Here is a 10,050-nt window from a genome sequence, read left to right as displayed (position 1 = left end):
GTCTGTATATTTAAGGGACCTTCAACTGTCCTACACAGTTCAAAAAGAGAGTTTGATTTTGACGTTTCTTATCTATAGAAAACATACATACAATCTATATGCGCAGACATGACAAATAGAAAAAATCCCGGATCACTTACATCACAATCCGATTGAGTGGAATCCATTATGTATGCGTATAACCCTATGGCATAACAGCAATCCGTCCGATTTATCTGGCTGACTATCTATTATCTCGGTACGTTAGTGTGGTGTAAAGCAAAGGTATTTACCGTTCTACCCTTCCGTCGCCTATAGCCCACCTCCTGCCAGCCCAGATCCCCCTTTCCCTTTCAATTTAGCATAGCAAGTCATGGGTAAAAGTTATCTCTAAAAATATAAACCAAAATTTTCACACACATGCCAACTAAAACAGACTAGCGGAAGAACAACCTAAAACATGCGAAAATTATCTATAAATTTAAATTTTTACAATCTGTGCGCGATTATAAAAACAACAAAAGTGCTACCAAAAAAAAAATAATAAAAAAAAGAATAATAAGGAAAAAGCTTTGAGCTGACGTCAAACGCGCAGCGACAGCTTCGCTGGCAGCGCCAATTTATTTTACACAATTAAGGGTGTGCACGAAAAACAGGCAGAGAGATTGAGAGAGATATGTAGGTATATATATTCTATATGGAAGACATGGGCGATCGCTCATGCTCACACTCACATTTGAACGCTGGCACGCACGGGCACACACACTCATTACTATGTGCCAATTTAGATTAAAGGCAAACGAGCGGTCCGCCCCCATCACTGCCCACCCAGTCCGCAAATAATATAAAGAAAAATAAGCGAAACGCTCGCAAAAAACCCACAAAGAAAAGGTTATCTAGAGGGTGGCAGGGTTTTCAGAATATAGCCGATCACTTGTAGGGCTAGAAATGAATTTAGTTTTGAGTAATTTATACCAAATAAAAGTTTTAATTACCATCCAATAACAAAAAATCGACAATGTATTTCTTAGAACCAGAAAGACGTTTGGTTTCGTTATTAGTAATCAAGTTATATGATAACATTAAAGGAAAATCAGCTAAAGTTGTGTATTCTCTGATTATAGGACTCCAAGAATTTTAATTATATATTTTATACCAGATTTTTCCAAAAATCTTTTTTTAAATAATACTTTCTGTATTATAACTGAATTGATAGTTCAATAAAACGTAATCCTTGATATGGGATTTAGATAAGATAAAAACGCGATAGTAAAACTTGAATAAAACTACCTTTTTAAAAAGCCCATAAATTCGGAAATAAAATGAGTGGTTTTAAAATAAAAAAAGGCAAGGCGAATAGAACGAAAAGAACGCTCCATCGCACAGACGCGATGCATTGTTACCTTTTGCGCAATGTGTTATTTATTTATTTATGTATTTATGCAATTTATTTATTGTACACTTTTTTTTTGTGATTTGTATTTATATGAGCGAAGCAGTAAAAACATTTTTTCAGTGCGAATTCTGTTCGCCCAACTGTGTAAATACGACTGCTGTTATTTTTTAAGACGTATAAGAATGGCAAGGGGGGTTGGTCCACCCTATTGGGTGGGTTCTATCTATGTGTGTGGTACACATATCAGCCTATACCCAGGGCCAATTTTCCCCCATTTTTGTATTTTTTTCCTGGGGGGAAGATCAGCTAGCTCCCTATGAGTTTTTGCCTCCTTTTTTTGCTCTCATAGTTTATTTTCGTGTATTTCGCGCCAACTTAAAAATACATTTTGAAAGGCGGCAAGAGGAACGGAGGATGAAAGCTTTGTAGTATTGCTGTATGTATGTTTATATATTGGCCCACCTCAGGATTCGGAAGACATGCCAAATGCGAATACCTCCCAAGTATTTGCAAACAAAAACATAAATTATTTTGTTTGCTTGAATGGATTGCATATTTATAATTTGCGCGTTTCGAGATCGCTTTATCTATTTATAACTCTTTTTTGGGGTGTATTTTGTTGGTCAAGTTTAATATTAGAACTCTCCTATGAGAAGTATTTTAGAAGTTATGTTATTGTGTTGTTACTGTTAAGATTATTTAGTTAGTTTCTCATTGGAAAATATTCTTATATTTTACAGTGTTACAGATGCAGCATCTTAAAATATTAACATTAAACAAAGTAATTGATTGTTATTAAGTAAAAGATTTTAACAGTCATCTTAAAATTAATATACTCAATTAGTGATTTAGTGATTTTTAAAATACTTTTTCTATTGTAGTGTTTCAATCTTTTTTTAGACCATAAATTTAAAAATAATTGGTTTCAGATATATTCATATTTTTCATTGTAAATAAATATTTATTAATCATAGTACATATTGTAAATTACTTTTTTCCTGTCTGTCAAAAACTGAAAAGATTTTTTTTGTTTTTAATTTATATTAGCCAAAATCCCTTTGACTGTATCTCACCTGGGAATTTTGCAGTCTCAAGGCAGTCGCACATGTTGCCCAATATTTTGTTGCCATTTGTATTTTTTTTTTGCAAGAATTAGGGCCACATGTCGGCGATCGACGTTGTCGGGGGACTGATTCTGAGGATCACGGGAGGCGGATCTGTACGGGGTCTATGAGGTCTGCCCACGCAGAAGCGCGCGCGATTTGTCAGCCGGCAAAAGTTTCGTTTATTTTGCTGGTGCCTTGGTGTTTATTGTCGGTTCTTGCTCATGTGCTCATGTGCCTGAGGTTGCTTTTGGCAGGGTTTAAGTGGGCCCACACACACACGCACCGCATCTATAGGTTCGGAGATATGTACGCCTTCGCGCGTCTGTTTGTTTTGTCATGTTGTTTGCGTGTACTTAGTGGTATCCAAGTTGTTGCCGCTGCTCTCTCGTAGACAATTTCTAAGTGTGTTCGTCGAATTTGGGTCAGTCAGCGAAAAAGTCCGCCACGTCCACCCGCCCCTTCTTTTCTCCATCGGAGTGTCATTGTAATTGCAAATATCCGAGGCAGGGACAAAAAGATGCGGCCACAGAATCTGGCGAGCTAGTCGAGCATTTCGGCTGCCCACGCCGCCAACTGAAGGATGTCAGAATTTGTGCATCATCTTTACTTTTTCCATACATAAAGACATAAGCAGCAGTATCAAGGGGAAATTGGCGCATTTAATTGCCCAGAGAGTGTCTGACCACAGACACTTGACGTAATTGTTCTTGTTCCACGACCACTTATGCCTGCCAAAAGTTTTGCACAATTTAATCGAAATGAATTTTCGTTTTGATTATTTCGATAAATGCAATTTGCATGCAATTGTCCATTTTGTATCGTGTGCTAATTGAGTTGCGCTGCTGCACCACGTGACGTATACTCAATATATTAGGCATACGCCCTGTTTAATTCAGACAGCACGATCGAAGAAAGCTCTTCGTTTAGCAGCCAATAAAGCGATAGAGAGTTTTTATTTCTTTTTATTAGCCAAGGTATGCCCTCTGCTGGGCAATTCCGAAAAGGCCTTAATTTGGCATTGTAGAAACTATAATATATTGTTAATATTTTTTTAGAAACCCCTATAAACCGGTGTAAATTTACCACAGAACAGAAGAAAATTCCGTAGCCAAAGACAATAGCAACTCCATGGCCGCTGAAGATTCTTGTAAAAGTCATTCAAAATCGAATCGTTGGTTCAGCCCACGGCGGATTTCGACAATCGAAGACAGCTCCTTGAACAGCGGACAGCGAAGCACTTGAAAGCTAAAAACCGAAGCCCGATCGAGTGGCTGCTGGTGCCCCTTGGCTAGATTCCAGATTATGGCCACTGGCCACGGGCACCCACAGTTTTCAATCGCGTAACTGTAGTCGTTACAAGCGTTGGCTGTCAGTGAGTCGGTGTTGGAAAATTGGAGAGCAATCAGCGACACTAAAAAAAAAATATCAAATATTTTATTAAAATGTGTAAGAGATGTTCTTATTAAACATATTTTTTACAATGCGTTCCTTTTTTATTTTAAAATAACTCATACATTAATGTGATCAAAATTGACAATTTCCAAAAAAAACATTCTATTTGGTTGTAAAATAAAAAAGTAACTTTTTATGTTAATAGGCCATTATTCAGCGTTGAGTATACAAATCTCGGATTTAAATTTAAGTTTACTGAACTTAAACTGTTATTTGTTTAAAAAGAATTGAGATAAGCTTCGATTGGTTTTTAATTTTAAAGTTTGGCTTTATACAAAAAATGTAACTAACATTATCCTAATAAACCGTGAACCGTTTTTCTGTAATATTTAAATAAGTATGTAGCTATTTTTTCCCGTGTAAAGAGATCGACTGAAAGCAGTTGGGGGTGACATCATCATGACCTGCTAACGAATGGCAATTCCAATTCACCTCAGATCATAACTCAGCCTATGTTATGGGGGCCTCTTTTGCGCCCGCCTTTCCCCAGCCCACCACGCCCCTCTCCAGTGATATATCTGATAGGCGCGAGCGCAGTCGGCTAATTTCATTTGTCGCCTTTTACACAATTTCGCACTTCTTGGCCGCCCACACGCTGCTCGACACAGTTTCGCACTAATGTCTGCATCCCTGCTGAACCCCTGCCTCGCCCCCTGTTCACTAGCCCCCTTTCGGCGCCCCTTTCACCGCCCCTCTAACCCCCTTGGCATCACATGGGCGGGTAAAACGGCATAAACAGTTTTGCGTGTGGGCGTTCTATTCCTGGCCGTCGACTGAACTGCACGCACTGCAAGGCAATTAACACATTTGTATCTGACAAATATAAAATGTATCTTTTGGTGCAAGCCCACCACCCCCTTACCCCTGGCACTGAATGGACTCTTGTGCCGCTGCTTAATAATGTATTTCTCTAAAAATATCGCTCATTAAGACAAGTTAAATTATTATAAGTGCTGGCCCGCTGCTCGCATTGTAAACGCCTTGGAAATTTGCACACATTTTTTTTTTGTTTTTCCATGTAGCTTTAAATCAGAGTGGGACGCGTTTAATAAACGCTTCACAACAATGAAGTGGTAAACAAATTAATTAGAAATGAAAAATGCTAAATGTGTTAATAGAGTTTTATTTAATTTATGACACAAGTTTTCACTAGGCGACTTTTATAGGTTACAGATTTTGATATGATAACGAACTACAAATATTTACTTTCTTGTGCATTTTAGTACAAGTACATCATTTATTAGAAAATTGTTACAAATAAATTCAACATTTGCCGATAAACCTCTTTTTATTTAACTATTAATTTTAATAGACTTTTAGGGCATTTTAATTGACTTTAATGGGCCCAATACCTATTATACGAAGTTAATTAAGCAGGCAAACAATTGATTTAGCTCTGCAAACACGTGCATAAATCAATTTGGGAACCCATTACCCTAATATCCGTCACTCCCACAACTTCGCCCACCAGGTTTATTCGGCTTCGTGACCCAGATAGGCCCGACTATTAGCCATTTGCTATTTTCCCAGTGCCCAGTACCCAGTACCCAGCACCAGTAACCTCCTACAGTTGACCTTGCTCAACATTTTGCTGGCTCTAATTTTTTTTATTTAATTTTTTTTTTTTGCGATTCAAGCCAAGCCTCGAGCCAAAAGGCTAAATGGAGTTTTTGGCCTCAGCTTACAGGCCGCGCTTAATCAATCATGATCTGGCGTGGCTGTATCTGTAGCTGTATCTCTGGCTCTGGTCGTACCTGTATCTGTAACCGGCGACCTTCATCTTTTACAAGCTGGCCAAACCTTTGGCAAACGCTTTTGGCCAGGCTGATTCATTAAAGCCGCTGTTGTTGTTGCCGCTGCTCAAAGTTTACTTTGCGGCATTTTGCACATTTGACCATTGAGTCAAGGTGAACCACGAACGCGCTAATCTTGATCTCGTTTGCCTTCTGCAAGTGGCTATCTGTATCTGTGCGCCGGCATCTGTATTTGTATCTGTGAGCATTTGTGAATTTGAAATATTCATTTTGGTTATCTGAACAAACGCATCTCCTCTGTTGCGATTTCCATTGATTTATGACCGCTCTGTTTTATCGAAGGGCAGAAAATGCAAGCGATACAGAAACGTATCAGTAACATTCATAATTTCTAGCGTTTTAAACCCTAAAGTATGTTTTCGTTATATTTTGTCGAATGAGTTCTATTTCAGTTTACTATACAGGAAATATTTTCTCTACATATGTATCTAATAATAAATTCAAAAACAATATAAAACCAACCTTGGATTTCAGAAAACCAATTACGAACTTATTATAAATATTTTTCGACGGCCTTTGGCGCCAAAAAAACAACAATGCTGATTGTCTACATTTTTGGGCTATCTTTCGTCGACAGATACGGATACAACCGTGTAATGACCATGTGGGCGCTCATTATTTCTAGCCAGGTTTTTTTCGCGTTCATTGAACTCGCAACGGTAAATTTACAACGCGCACAACAACAACCTACGCCAACATGTAAAGTTCTAAAGCAAAAGATAAACAGCAAAGCGAAAATTGAAAACTAGCAGCAACAAAAACGAGAAGATCAACAAACGTCAAACGTCAGCGGCAGGCAACAACAAATATCAACAAACTACTTTGTATTTATAATTATTATCGCAACTCAAGTGGTTGTGTGCGTTTGCTCGCGTATCTCACGGATACTCACACACTCGTTCGGCTTTGCGCAAACTATTTAGAACGTGTAAATTGAACAGAAAAGGCTGAAAAAAAACTATTTCGCTTACAGCTGAGCGTTGAGCGCGGGCAGAGCAGTCGGCAGCGATGCCAGCGTCGCCGTCTCGCACGATAAGGCGCCACTAACTGAAAGTTGAAGGCCATTACTGATACGCCCCGTGCGTCCCATAAGTATATTTTACTTTTTTTCTTTTTTTATACCCTACTAAAGGTATTTACGTTTTAGTGAGGTACTTGCAACGCAGTTGAAAATATATCTCTATATATATCTATATATATCAGTTATTTTCACATTAAGTTTTTACAAAATGGTTTTGTTATGTGAAGAAGTGAAAACGTACCTAATCAAATGATAATTGGCACAGCAATAATCCATATAGTACTAAACTACAACTTCCTCTGGACCAAACTTTAATTTAAGTTGTTCTCTTTTGCCTTTGCAAAGTCACATAACACCTTATAACCAAAACAGCTCGTAAAAACCAATAGCTGTTTTAAAAAAAATTGGAAACGTCAGATCAACTTGGTTTATCCTGATTTTCTTTTATGTCGGATTTTATTCGAAGTAATAATTACGAAGAATAAACATATTTATCTTTTGAAGCTGACTTATAAATGGTATAAACCCCTTTGCAAACATTCTTTAATTTAAGGGGATATTATACAATTAGATAAAAGCCTTGGCGAATATATATTTTAGTTGTCACAGACTCAATCCGTCTAAATTAGAAGGGTACTATAGCTTCGGCTTCTTTATCCGAATTTATTTGCTTACAGTGTGACAGGCAGTTAGCGTTGATTATCTAAGTTGACGCGTGACAAAATGTTTTTTTTCACATTAAATTTTTTCTTATGCCGCTTATCTGTAACTTGGGCTTGTATCTGCATGTTGATATTGATTCGCTAAGCGTTACAGCAACACGTTTTAGCTGATGTTGAGCGTCATTTAACATTGCGCAATTTGATCACACCGCCTGCGCTCCGCCCCTGGTGCCGCCTACTCGCTAACGCTCGCTGATAAGCGCTTAAATATTTTTAAACAATTTACGTAAGCGCAACGCTACTGTTGTTCGAAAGTAAAAGTTCTCATTAATTAAACAGAACAATCGGAGAAGCGGCAACAAAAACGCGACCGACAACAACTTTGTTTGCATTCATAGCAAATTTGCATTGAAAGCGCAAGTGTAAATAAAAACTGCAATCGCATGCAACGCCGGCGTCGACGTCGACTGCACTGCTGCCCGTCAACGAAAACGAAATTGAATGAAAAAATAAAAATTATAAAAAGCACAATACGTCGAAATTGCTTGGCTTGAGTTTTTTTTTCGTTGGCGCCGGCGCTGGCTACGTTGCGTTCTATTTTTTTTTTTGTAACTTCAACGACTTTGTAAATAAATGGCGAGTAAAGTTATTAAAAAGAAATTAAAGCCAGAGTGTCACTATTAATAGGCAGCTGCGTAAGAGAGATTTTATATTTACAAAATGATTTATGGCCAACAAAAGTATACTTTGTGACTACCGCAAAATTAGATTTTTTAGGGGGCTAAACACGTTTTTAAAAATGTTGTTGACATATTTAATAATAAAATTTTATATTATACAAGTTTTTACAGTCGATCTGTAATCAAACCAAAGTTGTTTGATTTTACCGACATAAATTGTTTTTGCAATTAATTAGTTTAGCTTAATACCAAAATGTACCTAGCTTTCTTTTCGTTTTTATGAATCAGTGTGACAATTCAAAATATAAAATTTAAAATGATTGCATGATAATAATTAAATCTGACAACATTCATACTAGTTTGTTAAAAAAATACGTTATCCTTACAAAGACTGCTGGTCTTACGTATTTCACTTCAATGAATCAGTTTTTTTCTGCTTTGAGTGACAATTAAAATAGATAACTTTTGGGTTTCCCTTTGTTATTTTGGGCACAATTATTTACTACCTTTGTATACCTCATCCATAAATTATGTCTTATCAGCTTACTATAACAATAACTAAGGGAAATACATAAATTCATAACAATTATTACTACTAATGGAATTATATTCTTGTTTCGCAAACCTTACATATTAAGTTCAGTTTAAGTTAAATGCAACAAAATGTAAATTTCAAAAGCTGAATGCACAACTCGATTTTATTTTGTGAAATGTCCTAACTTTCAACAGAATACATATGTATGTAGAATAATAGAAACCTTAAAGAAAAACAATATAGCAAAAGAATGCAAAAAGTTATATGCCAATGAAAATGAAAGTTCAATTTGTTAATGTGATGTTAGTTTATATCTTTTTTTTTTTGAACGCCAAATCAAACAAAGAAAGAGCGGGTGGTGGGCGATGGAGAGAGGGAGAAAAAAGATCGCCAATAAAAAATGCTTACGACAGCGGCCCCCACACGCGCACACGCTGTAATTGTTATTATTGCTATTCCTACGTACATATTCCAAACCGATCTAATCTCTCCCGCACGCGCGCACCCACTCTCGCTCTCTCTTTCTCTCTCTGTTTTCCCCACTCTCCCCTCTCGTTCTTGCCGCATTACCCCTCTTTCCTCTCTCTCTCTCTTGGTAGCTGTTGGGTGCCTCTTTCTCACGGTCAAAATTCAGTTTGCGAAAAAGTTCTTTGACGTTTTGTTTATTTATTTTGTTAAGCAATAAGCGTCGCCGGCAAAAGCTTAAAGCTCACTCTCTTTCTCAGTTTCCCTCTCATTTTGACTGGGTATTCGTAGAACTAATGGGTATATCTGGCATCTGATACTACTATTTCTTTATTCTATTCTATTATTTTGGTATCTGATACTACTAGCCTTTATTCTATTCTAAAAATCAGTTATTATTGTATGTTGCTATTCTGATAGAGGCGGCTTTTTACTCAATGTCTAAATATTTGTATATTTCGAATATTCGATTTTTTAGCACTTACCGGGTACCTTAATATCTCACTCAAATTGAGTTTAACACAAATTCAGCGTCGCAAAAGAAAGCAAAAGTGCTTCTTATCAAATTTCTCAATGTTCCCCTTTTTTTTTACCCCCAGTTACCCCACTAGAACTTTGACCAATGGCCGTTAAGATTAGGCTGGATTCCAGGCAATTGTAATAAAGAAATATCAACATCACTTCTATTCTTAGGCAGCTCTGTAAGTGGGTATGAGGGCTCCATAAATTTTGTATAATATATATGTAGATAAGCCACAAATACCATCTATTATGCCACCAGTCCCTTCTCTCGGTCTGTCAACCAAATTTGCATGAATTGCTCGTCTGTTTGGCCGAGTAATTAACAGTTAGCCAGCAGCCAAACATGGCGGCTACATGGCAAAATGACAATTAACACTCTAATACAGATGCAACTCTGGAGTTTGGCACCACAATAACA

The sequence above is a fragment of the Drosophila elegans genome, unplaced genomic scaffold (genome assembly GCF_018152505.1).
Source record: "Drosophila elegans isolate 14027-0461.03 unplaced genomic scaffold, ASM1815250v1 contig_476, whole genome shotgun sequence".
Taxonomy (NCBI): domain Eukaryota; kingdom Metazoa; phylum Arthropoda; class Insecta; order Diptera; family Drosophilidae; genus Drosophila; species Drosophila elegans.
This window is presented reverse-complemented; position numbering follows the sequence as displayed.